The following is a 19,697-nucleotide window of genomic DNA, read 5'->3' as shown; positions in this document are numbered from 1 at the left end:
TAAGCGCTCGACGCTGCTTAACTTCGGTGATCGGACGTGAACCAGTGTTTTAAGCGTGATATGGCCGTTGCCGAGAGTGCTAGTTAATAATTCGAATTTAAATTAAGTGAGACCAATTAACCTTCATCATTTTAAAACAATAACAAAAAGAAAACCTGTTTGCTTTTTACATATCTATTAAAATTTAAAAGAGGAAAAAATAGTGAAAAAGCCAACGGCACGCAGTGTTCCTAAGTGGTCTCCCTCCCAAGTAATGACTGCGCTCGACGCTGCTTAACTTCGGTTATCGGACGAGAACCGGTGTATTCAGCGTGATATGGCCGTTGCCGAGAATGCTAGTTAATAATTTGAATTTAATTAACTTTCTTCTTTATAAAACAATAACAAAAAGAAGATATGTTTGCTTTTTTCATATCTGGTGGAATTTAAAAGAGGAAACAAAAGTGAAAAAGCAAACGGCACGCAGTATTCCCAAGTACTGTAAGCGCTCGACGCTGCTTTACTTCGGTGATCGGACGTGAACCGGTGTTTTCAGCGTGATATGGCCGTTGCCGAGAGTGCTAGTTAATAATTCGAATTTAAATTAAGTGAGACAAATTAACCTTCATCATTTTAAAACAATAACAAAAAGAAAACGTGTTTGCTTTTTTCATATCTATTAAAATTTAAAAGAGGAAAAAAAAGTGAAAAAGCCAACGGCACGCAGTGTTCCTAAGTGGTCTCCCTCCCAAGTAGTGACTGCGCTCGACGCTGCTTAACTTCGGTTATCGGACGAGAACCGCAGAATTCAGCGTGATATGGCCGTTGCCGAGAGTGCTAGTTAATAATTTGAATTTAATTAACTTTCATCTTTATAAAACAATAACAAAAAGAAGATATGTTTGCTTTTTTCATATCGGGTGGAATTTAAAAGAGGAAACAAAAGTGAAAAAGCCAACGGCACGCAGTATTCCCAAGTACTGTAAGCGCTCGACGCTGCTTAACTTCGGTGATCGGACGTGAACCAGTGTTTTAAGCGTGATATGGCCGTTGCCGAGAGTGCTAGTTAATAATTCGAATTTAAATTAAGTGAGACCAATTAACCTTCATCATTTTAAAACAATAACAAAAAGAAAACCTGTTTGCTTTTTACATATCTATTAAAATTTAAAAGAGGAAAAAATAGTGAAAAAGCCAACGGCACGCAGTGTTCCTAAGTGGTCTCCCTCCCAAGTAATGACTGCGCTCGACGCTGCTTAACTTCGGTTATCGGACGAGAACCGGTGTATTCAGCGTGATATGGCCGTTGCCGAGAATGCTAGTTAATAATTTGAATTTAATTAACTTTCTTCTTTATAAAACAATAACAAAAAGAAGATATGTTTGCTTTTTTCATATCTGGTGGAATTTAAAAGAGGAAACAAAAGTGAAAAAGCAAACGGCACGCAGTATTCCCAAGTACTGTAAGCGCTCGACGCTGCTTTACTTCGGTGATCGGACGTGAACCGGTGTTTTCAGCGTGATATGGCCGTTGCCGAGAGTGCTAGTTAATAATTCGAATTTAAATTAAGTGAGACAAATTAACCTTCATCATTTTAAAACAATAACAAAAAGAAAACGTGTTTGCTTTTTTCATATCTATTAAAATTTAAAAGAGGAAAAAAAAGTGAAAAAGCCAACGGCACGCAGTGTTCCTAAGTGGTCTCCCTCCCAAGTAGTGACTGCGCTCGACGCTGCTTAACTTCGGTTATCGGACGAGAACCGCAGAATTCAGCGTGATATGGCCGTTGCCGAGAGTGCTAGTTAATAATTTGAATTTAATTAACTTTCATCTTTATAAAACAATAACAAAAAGAAGATATGTTTGCTTTTTTCATATCGGGTGGAATTTAAAAGAGGAAACAAAAGTGAAAAAGCCAACGGCACGCAGTATTCCCAAGTACTGTAAGCGCTCGACGCTGCTTAACTTCGGTGATCGGACGTGAACCAGTGTTTTAAGCGTGATATGGCCGTTGCCGAGAGTGCTAGTTAATAATTCGAATTTAAATTAAGTGAGACCAATTAACCTTCATCATTTTAAAACAATAACAAAAAGAAAACCTGTTTGCTTTTTACATATCTATTAAAATTTAAAAGAGGAAAAAATAGTGAAAAAGCCAACGGCACGCAGTGTTCCTAAGTGGTCTCCCTCCCAAGTAATGACTGCGCTCGACGCTGCTTAACTTCGGTTATCGGACGAGAACCGGTGTATTCAGCGTGATATGGCCGTTGCCGAGAATGCTAGTTAATAATTTGAATTTAATTAACTTTCTTCTTTATAAAACAATAACAAAAAGAAGATATGTTTGCTTTTTTCATATCTGGTGGAATTTAAAAGAGGAAACAAAAGTGAAAAAGCAAACGGCACGCAGTATTCCCAAGTACTGTAAGCGCTCGACGCTGCTTTACTTCGGTGATCGGACGTGAACCGGTGTTTTCAGCGTGATATGGCCGTTGCCGAGAGTGCTAGTTAATAATTCGAATTTAAATTAAGTGAGACAAATTAACCTTCATCATTTTAAAACAATAACAAAAAGAAAACGTGTTTGCTTTTTTCATATCTATTAAAATTTAAAAGAGGAAAAAAAAGTGAAAAAGCCAACGGCACGCAGTGTTCCTAAGTGGTCTCCCTCCCAAGTAGTGACTGCGCTCGACGCTGCTTAACTTCGGTTATCGGACGAGAACCGCAGAATTCAGCGTGATATGGCCGTTGCCGAGAGTGCTAGTTAATAATTTGAATTTAATTAACTTTCATCTTTATAAAACAATAACAAAAAGAAGATATGTTTGCTTTTTTCATATCGGGTGGAATTTAAAAGAGGAAACAAAAGTGAAAAAGCCAACGGCACGCAGTATTCCCAAGTACTGACTGCGCTCGACGCTGCTAACGTCGGCGATCGGACGAGAACCGGTGTTCTCAGCGTGATATGGCCGTTGCCGAGAGTGCTAGATAATAATTCGAATTTAAATTAAGTGAGACAAATTAACCTTCATCTTTTAAAACAATAACAAAAAGAAAATATGTTTGCTTTTTTCATATCTATTGGAATTTAAAAGAGGAAAAAAAAAGTGAAAAAGCTAGCGGCACGCAGTGTTCCTAAGTGGTCGCCCTCCCAAGTACTAACTGCGCTCGACGCTGCTTAACTTCGGTTATCGGACGAGAACCGCAGAATTCAGCGTGATATGGCCGTTGCCGAGAGTGCTAGTTAATAATTTGAATTTAATTAACTTTCATCTTTATAAAACAATAACAAAAAGAAGATATGTTTGCTTTTTTCATATCGGGTGGAATTTAAAAGAGGAAACAAAAGTGAAAAAGCCAACGGCACGCAGTATTCCCAAGTACTGACTGCGCTCGACGCTGCTAACGTCGGCGATCGGACGAGAACCGGTGTTCTCAGCGTGATATGGCCGTTGCCGAGAGTGCTAGATAATAATTCGAATTTAAATTAAGTGAGACAAATTAACCTTCATCTTTTAAAACAATAACAAAAAGAAAATATGTTTGCTTTTTACCTCTCCGAGTGACGTATGTCACGTGAGAGGTATTACACCGGCCGTGTCTGTCTGTGTGTGTGTGTGTGTGTCTGTCTGTCTGTCTGTCAGACCCCACGTGACCGCGTTCGCAGTTTACAAATCGGAGCAAACAAATACCCGATTTCCGGAACGCGTTCGCGGTTCACGGAAATTTGGTCATTCATCTACCAACACCAGTCTTTACTAACTGGCTTCTAAGGACCACAATCTGCTAGTCTTTGTCCATCCCACATGGACACTAGTCTGTACGTGCTTGCTTCCAAGCACCACCAACTTCTGTTCTTCGTCAATTTCACCTTGACTCCAGTTTCTATGCACCACCATCTTCTGCTCGTCGTCAATTCCACATTGACACCAGCTTCTATACACTACCATCTTCTGTTCTTCGTCAGTTCCACATTGACACCAGCTTCTATGCACCACCATCTTCTGTTCTTCGTCAATTCCACATTGACACCAGCTTCTATACACCACCATCTTCAGGTCTTTTGTCCATTCCACATGGACGCCGGTCAGTACATTCTGGCTTCTTTTCCACCGTCATCGTTTGGTTTCAAGATATACGCGGCGAGCGGCTAGGGTTACGAGAAACGTCTAGCCTCCCAATGGCAGGGCTTCCACCATCGGTTCACGCGAATGCGTTTTTATCTATTATTTGGTTTTAAGATATACGCGGCGATCAGCTAGGGTTACGAGAAACGTCTAGCCTCCCAATGGCAGGGCTTCCACCAAAGGTTCACGCGAATGCGTTTTTATCTATTATTATAATGGAAACGGATCGTATATATACCCCAAAATTTGAAGAAAGCGGGCAAGAAGGGTACCCTTCACTTTAAACGTCAATATTAGCAAAGATTCGAAAGATATTATGAACAACTTTATTTTAAACGATTTAACTATTTTTAAAGTTATTTACTGGCGATTAAAATAATTAAAAATAATTATATTTATTTAAATATTGAAGATAAACCCAAGTACCGAAGTCGCTAAATCATTGCCTCCTATATCTATCAAGGCCCGTGCATTGCGTTATATTTCCTACATTGCCTCCTGTATCTATCAAGGCCCATGCATTGTGATATATTTCCTTCATTGCCTCCAATATCTATCGAGGCCCGTGCATTGCAATATATTTTTGAGAACAACAACCAAAATGGGAAGCTCCTCTCAGAACCATAATAATTTGTTTTCTCAGTTATATGAAATGAAAATATGGATAATATTTTCGGCAATTCGATTTGAATGGCTCTTTCTGATGTATCATTCTCTCAGCACTGTTCATAATGGACAGGAACGTAGAGATTCGAGACACTAGGAATTACGATAGTGTTTCAAATCCTCTGTATTGAGGGCTTAAAGGCTTGGAGTGAGTCGAAAGATAAATACACATCCTATTTTTTAGTTGTACCATGCGTACCACAATGTTGCCAGGCGTTTATTGAAGGATGCTTGGGTACTTGGTACAGACTGTTACGTCTACCAAGTTTCCTAGCATCCAAGAATAAATAGGATTCATAGAAGCCAGTGTTAAGGGCATGTCATGGGTCAAGTCGTTAAATATATCGACGCAGTTAAATAGCTGATGGCATTATTTTATCCACTTTCCCATTGCCTTCGAGTGGAAGTTCAACTTTGGCACGGACGACAGATGGCGCTCTTAAACTTCTACCCCCAAAAATCGTTGTTGTCTGCTCGTTTTCCCCTTCCGCGTTTTTTCGTTATAAACTTATGATTTAACGAACTGTTAAGATAAAATTTCATATTTCCTAAGACAGATAAGCATCTACTCCTTTCATATTACTCCCAGTTAGATTTAACGCTTAAAAAATATATTTTCAATAAAAACACTGCTTCCACTAGTGGATTTATACTCCTTGTTAGATTAGTGTAGGTGTAGAGAGTAATCATTACAAACGCTAAAAAATATATTTTCAAAAATGAAGAACATAGAACATTTATTCTATATCAAAAAATATTTTGGTGGTAAGATTGGTTTAGAAAAATCCAAACGGCTAGATATTGGTAAAAAAAGACATGTGTAAGCTATTTGTAGATGAGATAATTGTTTTACATGTTTTAAATGAGACTAAAACTTCCACTATTGTGTCTAAAAAAGTGTTGGCCATGTATATTTTTTAAATATGACGGAATTGCGGTTGATATGATAGCGCCCTATTTGCGAAAAAAACCTTTTTTTAAACAGTTGAATCATTCTTTGATAGAATTTCGAAGGAAGAAGTTAAGTGTTAGATTTGCTCGATTAATTTTGTTCGGCAAATAATATAATTAAGCCTTACGTATTACTGAAGGAGATTGATTTTGCCAACCTTTGTGAGTATTTAACTGTTTAATAATTATTTTGGTTAAGTGGGAGCCTAGCTTATGTGTGATTGGGTTGTGGCTTCCATGATTTGGGCACATTTGCTTTTTGTGTGGCAAGGTATGATTCAGCTTTGATATGGACAAATGTTACAAATCATACTGGTAGACTAAGAATGCGGTTGAGGTATAGCGAGAGAGTAGAGTTTCCACAGCAATTGAGAGATATTGAAAAGGCTTGAACAATAGACTATTTTAAAATTCAATTCCTGCACTTGCAAAGAATTAAAAAAAGCGATAGATGCATATATTTAGGTTGTTTAAGGGGTAGTGATAGTCATCTCCACTCGGAGAGGTAATATTTTGGCTTTCCCAACTTGTTTCATATCTATTGGAATTTAAAAGAGGAAAAAAAAAGTGAAAAAGCTAGCGGCACGCAGTGTTCCTAAGTGGTCGCCCTCCCAAGTACTAACTGCGCTCGACGCTGCTTAACTTCGGTTATCGTACGAGAACCGGTGTATTCAGCGTGATATGGCCGTTGCCGAGAGTGCTAGTTAATAATTTGAATTTAATTAACTTTCATCTTTATAAAACAATAACAGAAAGAAGATATGTTTGCTTTTTTCATTTCGGGTGGAATTTAAAAGAGGAAACAAAAGGGAAAAACCAACGGCACGCAGTATTCCCAAGTACTGTATGCGCTCGACGCTGCTTAACTTCGGTGATCGGACGAGAACCGGTGTTTTCAGCGTGATATGACCGTTGCCGAGAGTGCTAGTTAATAATTCGAATTTAAATTAAGTGAGACAAATTAACCTTCATCATTTTAAAACAATAACAAAAAGAAAACCTGTTTGTTTTTACATATCTATTAAAATTTAAAAGAGGAAAAAAAAGTGAAAAAGCCAACGGCACGCAGTGTTCCTAAGTGGTCTCCCTCCCAAGTAATGACTGCGCTCGACGCTGCTTAACTTCGGTTATCGGACGAGAACCGGTGTATTCAGCGTGATATGGCCGTTGCCGAGAATGTTAGTTAATAATTTGAATTTTATTAACTTTCTTCTTTATAAAGCAATAACAAATAGAAGATATGTTTGCTTTTTTCATATCTGGTGGAATTTAAAAGAGGAAACAAAAGTGAAAAAGCAAACGACACGCAGTATTCCCAAGTACTGTAAGCGCTCGACGCTGCTTTACTTCGGTGATCGGACGTGAACCGGTGTTTTCAGCGTGATATGGCCGTTGCCGAGAGTGCTAGTTAACAATTCGAATTTAAATTAAGTGAGACAAATTAACCTTCATCATTTTAAAACAATAACAAAAAGAAAACGTGTTTGCTTTTTTCATATCTATTAAAATTTAAAAGAGGAAAAAAAAAGAAAAAGCCAACGGCACGCAGTGTTCCTAAGTGGTCTCCCTCCCAAGTAGTGACTGCGCTCGACGCTGCTTAACTTCGGTTATCGGACGAGAACCGCAGAATTCAGCGTGATATGGCCGTTGCCGAGAGTGCTAGTTAATAATTTGAATTTAATTAACTTTCATCTTTATAAAACAATAACAAAAAGAAGATATGTTTGCTTTTTTCATATCGGGTGGAATTTAAAAGAGGAAACAAAAGTGAAAAAGCCAACGGCACGCAGTATTCCCAAGTACTGTATGCGCTCGACGCTGCTTAACTTCGGTGATCGGACGTGAACCGGTGTTTTCAGCGTGATATGGCCGTTGCCGAGAGTGCTAGTTAATAATTCGAATTTAAATTAAGTGAGACAAATTAACCTTCATCATTTTAAAACAATAACAAAAAGAAAACATGTTTGCTTTTTTCATATCTATTAAAATTTAAAAGAGGAAAAAAAGTGAAAAAGCCAACGGCACGCAGTGTCCCTAAGTGGTCTCCCTCCCAAGTAGTGACTGCGTTCGACGCTGCTTAACTTCGGATATCGGACGAGAACCGGTGTATTCAGCGTGATATGGCCGTTGCCGAGAGTGCTAGTTAATAATTTGAATTTAATTAACTTTCATCTTTATAAAACAATAACAAAAAGAAGATATGTTTGCTTTTTTCATATCTGGTGGAATTTAAAAGAGGAAACAAAAGTGAAAAAGCAAACGACACGCAGTATTCCCAAGTACTGTAAGCGCTCGACGCTGCTTTACTTCGGTGATCGGACGTGAACCGGTGTTTTCAGCGTGATATGGCCGTTGCCGAGAGTGCTAGTTAACAATTCGAATTTAAATTAAGTGAGACAAATTAACCTTCATCATTTTAAAACAATAACAAAAAGAAAACGTGTTTGCTTTTTTCATATCTATTAAAATTTAAAAGAGGAAAAAAAAAAGAAAAAGCCAACGGCACGCAGTGTTCCTAAGTGGTCTCCCTCCCAAGTAGTGACTGCGCTCGACGCTGCTTAACTTCGGTTATCGGACGAGAACCGCAGAATTCAGCGTGATATGGCCGTTGCCGAGAGTGCTAGTTAATAATTTGAATTTAATTAACTTTCATCTTTATAAAACAATAACAAAAAGAAGATATGTTTGCTTTTTTCATATCGGGTGGAATTTAAAAGAGGAAACAAAAGTGAAAAAGCCAACGGCACGCAGTCTTCCCAAGTACTGACTGCGCTCGACGCTGCTAACGTCGGCGATCGGACGAGAACCGGTGTTCTCAGCGTGATATGGCCGTTGCCGAGAGTGCTAGATAATAATTCGAATTTAAATTAAGTGAGACAAATTAACCTTCATCTTTTTAAAACAATAACAAAAAGAAAATATGTTTGCTTTTTTCATATCTATTGGAATTTAAAAGAGGAAAAAAAAAGTGAAAAAGCTAGCGGCACGCAGTGTTCCTAAGTGGTCGCCCTCCCAAGTACTAACTGCGCTCGACGCTGCTTAACTTCGGTTATCGGACGAGAACCGGTGTATTCAGCGTGATATGGCCGTTGCCGAGAGTGCCAGTTAATAATTTGAATTTAATTAACTTTCATCTTTATAAAACAATAACAGAAAGAAGATAAGTTTGCTTTTTTCATATCGGGTGGAATTTAAAAGAGGAAACAAAAGGGAAAAACCAACGGCACGCAGTATTACCAAGTACTGTATGCGCTCGACGCTGCTTAACTTCGGTGATCGGACGAGAACCGGTGTTTTCAGCGTGATATGACCGTTGCCGAGAGTGCTAGTTAATAATTCGAATTTAAATTAAGTGAGACAAATTAACCTTCATCATTTTAAAACAATAACAAAAAGAAAACCTGTTTGTTTTTACATATCTATTAAAATTTAAAAGAGGAAAAAAAAGTGAAAAAGCCAACGGCACGCAGTGTTCCTAAGTGGTCTCCCTCCCAAGTAATGACTGCGCTCGACGCTGCTTAACTTCGGTTATCGGACGAGAACCGGTGTATTCAGCGTGATATGGCCGTTGCCGAGAATGCTAGTTAATAATTTGAATTTAATTAACTTTCTTCTTTATAAAGCAATAACAAAAAGAAGATATGTTTGCTTTTTTCATATCTGGTGGAATTTAAAAGAGGAAACAAAAGTGAAAAAGCAAACGACACGCAGTATTCCCAAGTACTGTAAGCGCTCGACGCTGCTTTACTTCGGTGATCGGACGTGAACCGGTGTTTTCAGCGTGATATGGCCGTTGCCGAGAGTGCTAGTTAACAATTCGAATTTAAATTAAGTGAGACAAATTAACCTTCATCATTTTAAAACAATAACAAAAAGAAAACGTGTTTGCTTTTTTCATATCTATTAAAATTTAAAAGAGGAAAAAAAAAAGAAAAAGCCAACGGCACGCAGTGTTCCTAAGTGGTCGCCCCCCCCAAGTACTAACTGCGCTCGACGCTGCTTAACTTCGGTTATCGGACGAGAACCGGTGTATTCAGCGTGATATGGCCGTTGCCGAGAGTGCCAGTTAATAATTTGAATTTAATTAACTTTCATCTTTATAAAACAATAACAGAAAGAAGATATGTTTGCTTTTTTCATATCGGGTGGAATTTAAAAGAGGAAACAAAAGGGAAAAACCAACGGCACGCAGTATTCCCAAGTACTGTATGCGCTCGACGCTGCTTAACTTCGGTGATCGGACGAGAACCGGTGTTTTCAGCGTGATATGACCGTTGCCGAGAGTGCTAGTTAATAATTCGAATTTAAATTAAGTGAGACAAATTAACCTTCATCATTTTAAAACAATAACAAAAAGCAAACCTGTTTGTTTTTACATATCTATTAAAATTTAAAAGAGGAAAAAAAAGTGAAAAAGCCAACGGCACGCAGTGTTCCTAAGTGGTCTCCCTCCCAAGTAATGACTGCGCTCGACGCTGCTTAACTTCGGTTATCGGACGAGAACCGGTGTATTCAGCGTGATATGGCCGTTGCCGAGAGTGCTAGTTAATAATTTGAATTTAATTAACTTTCATCTTTATAAAACAATAACAAAAAGAAGATATGTTTGCTTTTTTCATATCGGGTGGAATTTAAAAGAGGAAACAAAAGTGAAAAAGCCAACGGCACGCAGTATTCCCAAGTACTGTATGCGCTCGACGCTGCTTAACTTCGGTGATCGGACGTGAACCGGTGTTTTCAGCGTGATATGGCCGTTGCCGAGAGTGCTAGTTAATAATTCGAATTTAAATTAAGTGAGACAAATTAACCTTCATCATTTTAAAACAATAACAAAAAGAAAACATGTTTGCTTTTTTCATATCTATTAAAATTTAAAAGAGGAAAAAAAGTGAAAAAGCCAACGGCACGCAGTGTTCCTAAGTGGTCTCCCTCCCAAGTAGTGACTGCGTTCGACGCTGCTTAACTTCGGATATCGGACGAGAACCGGTGTATTCAGCGTGATATGGCCGTTGCCGAGAGTGCTAGTTAATAATTTGAATTTAATTAACTTTCATCTTTATAAAACAATAACAAAAAGAAGATATGTTTGCTTTTTTCATATCGGGTAGAATTTAAAAGAGGAAACAAAAGGGAAAAACCAACGGCACGAAGTATTCCCAAGTACTGTATGCGCTCGACGCTGCTTAACTTCGGTGATCGGACGAGAACCGGTGTTTTCAGCGTGATATGACCGTTGCCGAGAGTGCTAGTTAATAATTCGAATTTAAATTAAGTGAGACAAATTAACCTTCATCATTTTAAAACAATAACAAAAAGAAAACATGTTTGCTTTTTTCATATCTATTAAAATTTAAAAGAGGAAAAAAAGTGAAAAAGCCAACGGCACGCAGTGTTCCTAAGTGGTCTCCCTCCCAAGTAGTGACTGCGTTCGACGCTGCTTAACTTCGGATATCGGACGAGAACCGGTGTATTCAGCGTGATATGGCTGTTGCCGAGAATGCTAGTTAATAATTTGAATTTAATTAACTTTCTTCTTTATAAAGCAATAACAAAAAGAAGATATGTTTGCTTTTTTCATATCTGGTGGAATTTAAAAGAGGAAACAAAAGTGAAAAAGCAAACGACACGCAGTATTCCCAAGTACTGTAAGCGCTCGACGCTGCTTTACTTCGGTGATCGGACGTGAACCGGTGTTTTCAGCGTGATATGGCCGTTGCCGAGAGTGCTAGTTAACAATTCGAATTTAAATTAAGTGAGACAAATTAACCTTCATCATTTTAAAACAATAACAAAAAGAAAACGTGTTTGCTTTTTTCATATCTATTAAAATTTAAAAGAGGAAAAAAAAAAGAAAAAGCCAACGGCACGCAGTGTTCCTAAGTGGTCTCCCTCCCAAGTAGTGACTGCGCTCGACTCTGCTTAACTTCGGTTATCGGACGAGAACCGCAGAATTCAGCGTGATATGGCCGTTGCCGAGAGTGCTAGTTAATAATTTGAATTTAATTAACTTTCATCTTTATAAAACAATAACAAAAAGAAGATATGTTTGCTTTTTTCATATCGGGTGGAATTTAAAAGAGGAAACAAAAGTGAAAAAGCCAACGGCACGCAGTATTCCCAAGTACTGTATGCGCTCGACGCTGCTTAACTTCGGTGATCGGACGTGAACCGGTGTTTTCAGCGTGATATGGCCGTTGCCGAGAGTGCTAGTTAATAATTCGATTTTAAATTAAGTGAGACAAATTAACCTTCATCATTTTAAAACAATAACAAAAAGAAAACATGTTTGCTTTTTTCATATCTATTAAAATTTAAAAGAGGAAAAAAAGTGAAAAAGCCAACGGCACGCAGTGTTCCTAAGTGGTCTTCCTCCCAAGTAGTGACTGCGTTCGACGCTGCTTAACTTCGGATATCGGACGAGAACCGGTGTATTCAGCGTGATATGGCCGTTGCCGAGAGTGCTAGTTAATAATTTGAATTTAATTAACTTTCATCTTTATAAAACAATAACAAAAAGAAGATATGTTTGCTTTTTTCATATCGGGTAGAATTTAAAAGAGGAAACAAAAGGGAAAAACCAACGGCACGCAGTATTCCCAAGTACTGTATGCGCTCGACGCTGCTTAACTTCGGTGATCGGACGAGAACCGGTGTTTTCAGCGTGATATGACCGTTGCCGAGAGTGCTAGTTAATAATTCGAATTTAAATTAAGTGAGACAAATTAACCTTCATCATTTTAAAACAATAACAAAAAGAAAACCTGTTTGCTTTTTACATATCTATTAAAATTTAAAAGAGGAAAAAAAAGTGAAAAAGCCAACGGCACGCACTGTTCCTAAGTGGTCTCCCTCCCAAGTAGTGACTGCGTTCGACGCTGCTTAACTTCGGATATCGGACGAGAACCGGTGTATTCAGCGTGATATGGCCGTTGCCGAGAGTGCTAGTTAATAATTTGAATTTAATTAACTTTCATCTTTATAAAACAATAACAAAAAGAAGATATGTTTGCTTTTTTCATATCTGGTGGAATTTAAAAGAGGAAACAAAAGTGAAAAAGCAAACGACACGCAGTATTCCCAAGTACTGTAAGCGCTCGACGCTGCTTTACTTCGGTGATCGGACGTGAACCGGTGTTTTCAGCGTGATATGGCCGTTGCCGAGAGTGCTAGTTAACAATTCGAATTTAAATTAAGTGAGACAAATTAACCTTCATCATTTTAAAACAATAACAAAAAGAAAACATGTTTGCTTTTTTCATATCTATTAAAATTTAAAAGAGGAAAAAAAGTGAAAAAGCCAACGGCACGCAGTGTCCCTAAGTGGTCTCCCTCCCAAGTAGTGACTGCGTTCGACGCTGCTTAACTTCGGATATCGGACGAGAACCGGTGTATTCAGCGTGATATGGCCGTTGCCGAGAGTGCTAGTTAATAATTTGAATTTAATTAACTTTCATCTTTATAAAACAATAACAAAAAGAAGATATGTTTGCTTTTTTCATATCTGGTGGAATTTAAAAGAGGAAACAAAAGTGAAAAAGCAAACGACACGCAGTATTCCCAAGTACTGTAAGCGCTCGACGCTGCTTTACTTCGGTGATCGGACGTGAACCGGTGTTTTCAGCGTGATATGGCCGTTGCCGAGAGTGCTAGTTAACAATTCGAATTTAAATTAAGTGAGACAAATTAACCTTCATCATTTTAAAACAATAACAAAAAGAAAACGTGTTTGCTTTTTTCATATCTATTAAAATTTAAAAGAGGAAAAAAAAAAGAAAAAGCCAACGGCACGCAGTGTTCCTAAGTGGTCTCCCTCCCAAGTAGTGACTGCGCTCGACGCTGCTTAACTTCGGTTATCGGACGAGAACCGCAGAATTCAGCGTGATATGGCCGTTGCCGAGAGTGCTAGTTAATAATTTGAATTTAATTAACTTTCATCTTTATAAAACAATAACAAAAAGAAGATATGTTTGCTTTTTTCATATCGGGTGGAATTTAAAAGAGGAAACAAAAGTGAAAAAGCCAACGGCACGCAGTCTTCCCAAGTACTGACTGCGCTCGACGCTGCTAACGTCGGCGATCGGACGAGAACCGGTGTTCTCAGCGTGATATGGCCGTTGCCGAGAGTGCTAGATAATAATTCGAATTTAAATTAAGTGAGACAAATTAACCTTCATCTTTTTAAAACAATAACAAAAAGAAAATATGTTTGCTTTTTTCATATCTATTGGAATTTAAAAGAGGAAAAAAAAAGTGAAAAAGCTAGCGGCACGCAGTGTTCCTAAGTGGTCGCCCTCCCAAGTACTAACTGCGCTCGACGCTGCTTAACTTCGGTTATCGGACGAGAACCGGTGTATTCAGCGTGATATGGCCGTTGCCGAGAGTGCCAGTTAATAATTTGAATTTAATTAACTTTCATCTTTATAAAACAATAACAGAAAGAAGATAAGTTTGCTTTTTTCATATCGGGTGGAATTTAAAAGAGGAAACAAAAGGGAAAAACCAACGGCACGCAGTATTACCAAGTACTGTATGCGCTCGACGCTGCTTAACTTCGGTGATCGGACGAGAACCGGTGTTTTCAGCGTGATATGACCGTTGCCGAGAGTGCTAGTTAATAATTCGAATTTAAATTAAGTGAGACAAATTAACCTTCATCATTTTAAAACAATAACAAAAAGAAAACCTGTTTGTTTTTACATATCTATTAAAATTTAAAAGAGGAAAAAAAAGTGAAAAAGCCAACGGCACGCAGTGTTCCTAAGTGGTCTCCCTCCCAAGTAATGACTGCGCTCGACGCTGCTTAACTTCGGTTATCGGACGAGAACCGGTGTATTCAGCGTGATATGGCCGTTGCCGAGAATGCTAGTTAATAATTTGAATTTAATTAACTTTCTTCTTTATAAAGCAATAACAAAAAGAAGATATGTTTGCTTTTTTCATATCTGGTGGAATTTAAAAGAGGAAACAAAAGTGAAAAAGCAAACGACACGCAGTATTCCCAAGTACTGTAAGCGCTCGACGCTGCTTTACTTCGGTGATCGGACGTGAACCGGTGTTTTCAGCGTGATATGGCCGTTGCCGAGAGTGCTAGTTAACAATTCGAATTTAAATTAAGTGAGACAAATTAACCTTCATCATTTTAAAACAATAACAAAAAGAAAACGTGTTTGCTTTTTTCATATCTATTAAAATTTAAAAGAGGAAAAAAAAAAGAAAAAGCCAACGGCACGCAGTGTTCCTAAGTGGTCGCCCCCCCCAAGTACTAACTGCGCTCGACGCTGCTTAACTTCGGTTATCGGACGAGAACCGGTGTATTCAGCGTGATATGGCCGTTGCCGAGAGTGCCAGTTAATAATTTGAATTTAATTAACTTTCATCTTTATAAAACAATAACAGAAAGAAGATATGTTTGCTTTTTTCATATCGGGTGGAATTTAAAAGAGGAAACAAAAGGGAAAAACCAACGGCACGCAGTATTCCCAAGTACTGTATGCGCTCGACGCTGCTTAACTTCGGTGATCGGACGAGAACCGGTGTTTTCAGCGTGATATGACCGTTGCCGAGAGTGCTAGTTAATAATTCGAATTTAAATTAAGTGAGACAAATTAACCTTCATCATTTTAAAACAATAACAAAAAGCAAACCTGTTTGTTTTTACATATCTATTAAAATTTAAAAGAGGAAAAAAAAGTGAAAAAGCCAACGGCACGCAGTGTTCCTAAGTGGTCTCCCTCCCAAGTAATGACTGCGCTCGACGCTGCTTAACTTCGGTTATCGGACGAGAACCGGTGTATTCAGCGTGATATGGCCGTTGCCGAGAGTGCTAGTTAATAATTTGAATTTAATTAACTTTCATCTTTATAAAACAATAACAAAAAGAAGATATGTTTGCTTTTTTCATATCGGGTGGAATTTAAAAGAGGAAACAAAAGTGAAAAAGCCAACGGCACGCAGTATTCCCAAGTACTGTATGCGCTCGACGCTGCTTAACTTCGGTGATCGGACGTGAACCGGTGTTTTCAGCGTGATATGGCCGTTGCCGAGAGTGCTAGTTAATAATTCGAATTTAAATTAAGTGAGACAAATTAACCTTCATCATTTTAAAACAATAACAAAAAGAAAACATGTTTGCTTTTTTCATATCTATTAAAATTTAAAAGAGGAAAAAAAGTGAAAAAGCCAACGGCACGCAGTGTTCCTAAGTGGTCTCCCTCCCAAGTAGTGACTGCGTTCGACGCTGCTTAACTTCGGATATCGGACGAGAACCGGTGTATTCAGCGTGATATGGCCGTTGCCGAGAGTGCTAGTTAATAATTTGAATTTAATTAACTTTCATCTTTATAAAACAATAACAAAAAGAAGATATGTTTGCTTTTTTCATATCGGGTAGAATTTAAAAGAGGAAACAAAAGGGAAAAACCAACGGCACGAAGTATTCCCAAGTACTGTATGCGCTCGACGCTGCTTAACTTCGGTGATCGGACGAGAACCGGTGTTTTCAGCGTGATATGACCGTTGCCGAGAGTGCTAGTTAATAATTCGAATTTAAATTAAGTGAGACAAATTAACCTTCATCATTTTAAAACAATAACAAAAAGAAAACATGTTTGCTTTTTTCATATCTATTAAAATTTAAAAGAGGAAAAAAAGTGAAAAAGCCAACGGCACGCAGTGTTCCTAAGTGGTCTCCCTCCCAAGTAGTGACTGCGTTCGACGCTGCTTAACTTCGGATATCGGACGAGAACCGGTGTATTCAGCGTGATATGGCTGTTGCCGAGAATGCTAGTTAATAATTTGAATTTAATTAACTTTCTTCTTTATAAAGCAATAACAAAAAGAAGATATGTTTGCTTTTTTCATATCTGGTGGAATTTAAAAGAGGAAACAAAAGTGAAAAAGCAAACGACACGCAGTATTCCCAAGTACTGTAAGCGCTCGACGCTGCTTTACTTCGGTGATCGGACGTGAACCGGTGTTTTCAGCGTGATATGGCCGTTGCCGAGAGTGCTAGTTAACAATTCGAATTTAAATTAAGTGAGACAAATTAACCTTCATCATTTTAAAACAATAACAAAAAGAAAACGTGTTTGCTTTTTTCATATCTATTAAAATTTAAAAGAGGAAAAAAAAAAGAAAAAGCCAACGGCACGCAGTGTTCCTAAGTGGTCTCCCTCCCAAGTAGTGACTGCGCTCGACTCTGCTTAACTTCGGTTATCGGACGAGAACCGCAGAATTCAGCGTGATATGGCCGTTGCCGAGAGTGCTAGTTAATAATTTGAATTTAATTAACTTTCATCTTTATAAAACAATAACAAAAAGAAGATATGTTTGCTTTTTTCATATCGGGTGGAATTTAAAAGAGGAAACAAAAGTGAAAAAGCCAACGGCACGCAGTATTCCCAAGTACTGTATGCGCTCGACGCTGCTTAACTTCGGTGATCGGACGTGAACCGGTGTTTTCAGCGTGATATGGCCGTTGCCGAGAGTGCTAGTTAATAATTCGATTTTAAATTAAGTGAGACAAATTAACCTTCATCATTTTAAAACAATAACAAAAAGAAAACATGTTTGCTTTTTTCATATCTATTAAAATTTAAAAGAGGAAAAAAAGTGAAAAAGCCAACGGCACGCAGTGTTCCTAAGTGGTCTTCCTCCCAAGTAGTGACTGCGTTCGACGCTGCTTAACTTCGGATATCGGACGAGAACCGGTGTATTCAGCGTGATATGGCCGTTGCCGAGAGTGCTAGTTAATAATTTGAATTTAATTAACTTTCATCTTTATAAAACAATAACAAAAAGAAGATATGTTTGCTTTTTTCATATCGGGTAGAATTTAAAAGAGGAAACAAAAGGGAAAAACCAACGGCACGCAGTATTCCCAAGTACTGTATGCGCTCGACGCTGCTTAACTTCGGTGATCGGACGAGAACCGGTGTTTTCAGCGTGATATGACCGTTGCCGAGAGTGCTAGTTAATAATTCGAATTTAAATTAAGTGAGACAAATTAACCTTCATCATTTTAAAACAATAACAAAAAGAAAACCTGTTTGCTTTTTACATATCTATTAAAATTTAAAAGAGGAAAAAAAAGTGAAAAAGCCAACGGCACGCACTGTTCCTAAGTGGTCTCCCTCCCAAGTAATGACTGCGCTCGACGCTGCTTAATTTCAGTTATCGTACGAGAACCGGTTTATTCAGCGTGATATGGCCGTTGCCGAGAATGCTAGTTAATAATTTGAATTTAATTAACTTTCTTCTTTATAAAGCAATAACAAAAAGAAGATATGTTTGCTTTTTTCATATCTGGTGGAATTTAAAAGAGGAAACAAAAGTGAAAAAGCAAACGACACGCAGTATTCCCAAGTACTGTAAGCGCTCGACGCTGCTTTACTTCGGTGATCGGACGTGAACCGGTGTTTTCAGCGTGATATGGCCGTTGCCGAGAGTGCTAGTTAACAATTCGAATTTAAATTAAGTGAGACAAATTAACCTTCATCATTTTAAAACAATAACAAAAAGAAAACGTGTTTGCTTTTTTCATATCTATTAAAATTTAAAAGAGGAAAAAAAAAGAAAAAGCCAACGGCACGCAGTGTTCCTAAGTGGTCTCCTTCCCAAGTAGTGACTGCGCTCGACGCTGCTTAACTTCGGTTATCGGACGAGAACCGCAGAATTCAGCGTGATATGGCCGTTGCCGAGAGTGCTAGTTAATAATTTGAATTTAATTAACTTTCATCTTTATAAAACAATAACAAAAAGAAGATATGTTTGCTTTTTTCATATCGGGTGGAATTTAAAAGAGGAAACAAAAGTGAAAAAGCCAACGGCACGCAGTATTCCCAAGTACTGTATGCGCTCGACGCTGCTTAACTTCGGTGATCGGACGTGAACCGGTGTTTTCAGCGTGATATGGCCGTTGCCGAGAGTGCTAGTTAATAATTCGAATTTAAATTAAGTGAAACAAATTAACCTTCATCATTTTAAAACAATAACAAAAAGAAAACATGTTTGCTTTTTTCATATCTATTAAAATTTAAAAGAGGAAAAAAAGTGAAAAAGCCAACGGCACGCAGTGTTCCTAAGTGGTCTCCCTCCCAAGTAGTGACTGCGTTCGACGCTGCTTAACTTCGGACATCGGACGAGAACCGGTGCATTCAGCGTGATATGGCCTTGCCGAGAGTGCTAGTTAATAATTTGAATTTAATTAACTTTCATCTTTATAAAACAATAACAAAAAGAAGATATGTTTGTTTTTTTCATATCGGGTAGAATTTAAAAGAGGAAACAAAAGGGAAAAACCAACGGCACGAAGTATTCCCAAGTACTGTATGCGCTCGACGCTGCTTAACTTCGGTGATCGGACGAGAACCGGTGTTTTCAGCGTGATATGACCGTTGCCGAGAGTGCTAGTTAATAATTCGAATTTAAATTAAGTGAGACAAATTAACCTTCATCATTTTAAAACAATAACAAAAAGAAAACCTGTTTGTTTTTACATATCTATTAAAATTTAAAAGAGGAAAAAAAAGTGAAAAAGCCAACGGCACGCAGTGTTCCTAAGTGGTCTCCCTCCCAAGTAATGACTGCGCTCGACGCTGCTTAACTTCGGTTATCGGACGAGAACCGGTGTATTCAGCGTGATATGGCCGTTGCCGAGAATGCTAGTTAATAATTTGAATTTTATTAACTTTCTTCTTTATAAAGCAATAACAAAAAGAAGATATGTTTGCTTTTTTCATATCTGGTGGAATTTAAAAGAGGAAACAAAAGTGAAAAAGCAAACGACACGCAGTATTCCCAAGTACTGTAAGCGCTCGACGCTGCTTTACTTCGGTGATCGGACGTGAACCGGTGTTTTCAGCGTGATATGGCCGTTGCCGAGAGTGCTAGTTAACAATTCGAATTTAAATTAAGTGAGACAAATTAACCTTCATCATTTTAAAACAATAACAAAAAGAAAACGTGTTTGCTTT

General features: G+C 38.1%; 48 pseudogenes; all 48 read right to left on the bottom strand.

Moving 5' to 3' along the window:
* Positions 1 to 209: 209 nt before the first annotated feature.
* On the bottom strand, positions 210 to 328 carry LOC149660631 (5S ribosomal RNA; annotated as a pseudogene).
* A 362-nt stretch (positions 329 to 690) lies between these two features.
* Positions 691 to 809, bottom strand: LOC149660630 (5S ribosomal RNA; annotated as a pseudogene).
* Positions 810 to 1,171: 362 nt separating this feature from the next.
* LOC149660629 (5S ribosomal RNA) lies at positions 1,172 to 1,290 on the bottom strand (annotated as a pseudogene).
* Positions 1,291 to 1,652: 362 nt separating this feature from the next.
* LOC149660628 (5S ribosomal RNA) lies at positions 1,653 to 1,771 on the bottom strand (annotated as a pseudogene).
* A 362-nt stretch (positions 1,772 to 2,133) lies between these two features.
* On the bottom strand, positions 2,134 to 2,252 carry LOC149660627 (5S ribosomal RNA; annotated as a pseudogene).
* A 362-nt stretch (positions 2,253 to 2,614) lies between these two features.
* On the bottom strand, positions 2,615 to 2,733 carry LOC149660626 (5S ribosomal RNA; annotated as a pseudogene).
* Positions 2,734 to 3,094: 361 nt separating this feature from the next.
* On the bottom strand, positions 3,095 to 3,213 carry LOC149660625 (5S ribosomal RNA; annotated as a pseudogene).
* A 3,085-nt stretch (positions 3,214 to 6,298) lies between these two features.
* On the bottom strand, positions 6,299 to 6,417 carry LOC149660624 (5S ribosomal RNA; annotated as a pseudogene).
* Positions 6,418 to 6,538: 121 nt separating this feature from the next.
* On the bottom strand, positions 6,539 to 6,641 carry LOC149660623 (5S ribosomal RNA; annotated as a pseudogene).
* A 136-nt stretch (positions 6,642 to 6,777) lies between these two features.
* Positions 6,778 to 6,896, bottom strand: LOC149660622 (5S ribosomal RNA; annotated as a pseudogene).
* Positions 6,897 to 7,257: 361 nt separating this feature from the next.
* LOC149660621 (5S ribosomal RNA) lies at positions 7,258 to 7,376 on the bottom strand (annotated as a pseudogene).
* Positions 7,377 to 7,498: 122 nt separating this feature from the next.
* Positions 7,499 to 7,601, bottom strand: LOC149660620 (5S ribosomal RNA; annotated as a pseudogene).
* A 136-nt stretch (positions 7,602 to 7,737) lies between these two features.
* On the bottom strand, positions 7,738 to 7,856 carry LOC149660619 (5S ribosomal RNA; annotated as a pseudogene).
* Positions 7,857 to 8,218: 362 nt separating this feature from the next.
* LOC149660618 (5S ribosomal RNA) lies at positions 8,219 to 8,337 on the bottom strand (annotated as a pseudogene).
* A 362-nt stretch (positions 8,338 to 8,699) lies between these two features.
* LOC149660617 (5S ribosomal RNA) lies at positions 8,700 to 8,818 on the bottom strand (annotated as a pseudogene).
* Positions 8,819 to 9,178: 360 nt separating this feature from the next.
* On the bottom strand, positions 9,179 to 9,297 carry LOC149660616 (5S ribosomal RNA; annotated as a pseudogene).
* Positions 9,298 to 9,659: 362 nt separating this feature from the next.
* Positions 9,660 to 9,779, bottom strand: LOC149660615 (5S ribosomal RNA; annotated as a pseudogene).
* A 121-nt stretch (positions 9,780 to 9,900) lies between these two features.
* LOC149660614 (5S ribosomal RNA) lies at positions 9,901 to 10,003 on the bottom strand (annotated as a pseudogene).
* A 136-nt stretch (positions 10,004 to 10,139) lies between these two features.
* On the bottom strand, positions 10,140 to 10,258 carry LOC149660613 (5S ribosomal RNA; annotated as a pseudogene).
* A 122-nt stretch (positions 10,259 to 10,380) lies between these two features.
* LOC149660612 (5S ribosomal RNA) lies at positions 10,381 to 10,483 on the bottom strand (annotated as a pseudogene).
* Positions 10,484 to 10,619: 136 nt separating this feature from the next.
* On the bottom strand, positions 10,620 to 10,738 carry LOC149660611 (5S ribosomal RNA; annotated as a pseudogene).
* Positions 10,739 to 10,859: 121 nt separating this feature from the next.
* Positions 10,860 to 10,962, bottom strand: LOC149660610 (5S ribosomal RNA; annotated as a pseudogene).
* Positions 10,963 to 11,098: 136 nt separating this feature from the next.
* Positions 11,099 to 11,217, bottom strand: LOC149660609 (5S ribosomal RNA; annotated as a pseudogene).
* Positions 11,218 to 11,579: 362 nt separating this feature from the next.
* LOC149660608 (5S ribosomal RNA) lies at positions 11,580 to 11,698 on the bottom strand (annotated as a pseudogene).
* A 122-nt stretch (positions 11,699 to 11,820) lies between these two features.
* On the bottom strand, positions 11,821 to 11,923 carry LOC149660607 (5S ribosomal RNA; annotated as a pseudogene).
* Positions 11,924 to 12,059: 136 nt separating this feature from the next.
* LOC149660606 (5S ribosomal RNA) lies at positions 12,060 to 12,178 on the bottom strand (annotated as a pseudogene).
* A 121-nt stretch (positions 12,179 to 12,299) lies between these two features.
* On the bottom strand, positions 12,300 to 12,402 carry LOC149660605 (5S ribosomal RNA; annotated as a pseudogene).
* Positions 12,403 to 12,539: 137 nt separating this feature from the next.
* On the bottom strand, positions 12,540 to 12,658 carry LOC149660604 (5S ribosomal RNA; annotated as a pseudogene).
* A 361-nt stretch (positions 12,659 to 13,019) lies between these two features.
* LOC149660603 (5S ribosomal RNA) lies at positions 13,020 to 13,138 on the bottom strand (annotated as a pseudogene).
* Positions 13,139 to 13,500: 362 nt separating this feature from the next.
* On the bottom strand, positions 13,501 to 13,619 carry LOC149660602 (5S ribosomal RNA; annotated as a pseudogene).
* Positions 13,620 to 13,981: 362 nt separating this feature from the next.
* On the bottom strand, positions 13,982 to 14,100 carry LOC149660601 (5S ribosomal RNA; annotated as a pseudogene).
* A 360-nt stretch (positions 14,101 to 14,460) lies between these two features.
* LOC149660600 (5S ribosomal RNA) lies at positions 14,461 to 14,579 on the bottom strand (annotated as a pseudogene).
* Positions 14,580 to 14,941: 362 nt separating this feature from the next.
* Positions 14,942 to 15,061, bottom strand: LOC149660599 (5S ribosomal RNA; annotated as a pseudogene).
* Positions 15,062 to 15,182: 121 nt separating this feature from the next.
* On the bottom strand, positions 15,183 to 15,285 carry LOC149660598 (5S ribosomal RNA; annotated as a pseudogene).
* A 136-nt stretch (positions 15,286 to 15,421) lies between these two features.
* LOC149660597 (5S ribosomal RNA) lies at positions 15,422 to 15,540 on the bottom strand (annotated as a pseudogene).
* Positions 15,541 to 15,662: 122 nt separating this feature from the next.
* Positions 15,663 to 15,765, bottom strand: LOC149660596 (5S ribosomal RNA; annotated as a pseudogene).
* Positions 15,766 to 15,901: 136 nt separating this feature from the next.
* On the bottom strand, positions 15,902 to 16,020 carry LOC149660595 (5S ribosomal RNA; annotated as a pseudogene).
* Positions 16,021 to 16,141: 121 nt separating this feature from the next.
* LOC149660594 (5S ribosomal RNA) lies at positions 16,142 to 16,244 on the bottom strand (annotated as a pseudogene).
* A 136-nt stretch (positions 16,245 to 16,380) lies between these two features.
* Positions 16,381 to 16,499, bottom strand: LOC149660593 (5S ribosomal RNA; annotated as a pseudogene).
* Positions 16,500 to 16,861: 362 nt separating this feature from the next.
* On the bottom strand, positions 16,862 to 16,980 carry LOC149660592 (5S ribosomal RNA; annotated as a pseudogene).
* Positions 16,981 to 17,102: 122 nt separating this feature from the next.
* LOC149660591 (5S ribosomal RNA) lies at positions 17,103 to 17,205 on the bottom strand (annotated as a pseudogene).
* Positions 17,206 to 17,341: 136 nt separating this feature from the next.
* LOC149660590 (5S ribosomal RNA) lies at positions 17,342 to 17,460 on the bottom strand (annotated as a pseudogene).
* A 121-nt stretch (positions 17,461 to 17,581) lies between these two features.
* LOC149660589 (5S ribosomal RNA) lies at positions 17,582 to 17,684 on the bottom strand (annotated as a pseudogene).
* Positions 17,685 to 17,821: 137 nt separating this feature from the next.
* Positions 17,822 to 17,940, bottom strand: LOC149660588 (5S ribosomal RNA; annotated as a pseudogene).
* Positions 17,941 to 18,301: 361 nt separating this feature from the next.
* LOC149660587 (5S ribosomal RNA) lies at positions 18,302 to 18,420 on the bottom strand (annotated as a pseudogene).
* Positions 18,421 to 18,542: 122 nt separating this feature from the next.
* On the bottom strand, positions 18,543 to 18,645 carry LOC149660586 (5S ribosomal RNA; annotated as a pseudogene).
* A 375-nt stretch (positions 18,646 to 19,020) lies between these two features.
* LOC149660585 (5S ribosomal RNA) lies at positions 19,021 to 19,123 on the bottom strand (annotated as a pseudogene).
* Positions 19,124 to 19,259: 136 nt separating this feature from the next.
* Positions 19,260 to 19,378, bottom strand: LOC149660584 (5S ribosomal RNA; annotated as a pseudogene).
* Positions 19,379 to 19,697: the final 319 nt, after the last annotated feature.

The sequence above is a fragment of the Phalangium opilio genome, unplaced genomic scaffold, assembly GCF_054372755.1.
Source record: "Phalangium opilio isolate 3A_F unplaced genomic scaffold, DU_Popi_V2 ptg000070l_1, whole genome shotgun sequence".
NCBI lineage: Eukaryota > Metazoa > Arthropoda > Arachnida > Opiliones > Phalangiidae > Phalangium > Phalangium opilio.
This window is presented reverse-complemented; position numbering and strand designations above follow the sequence as displayed.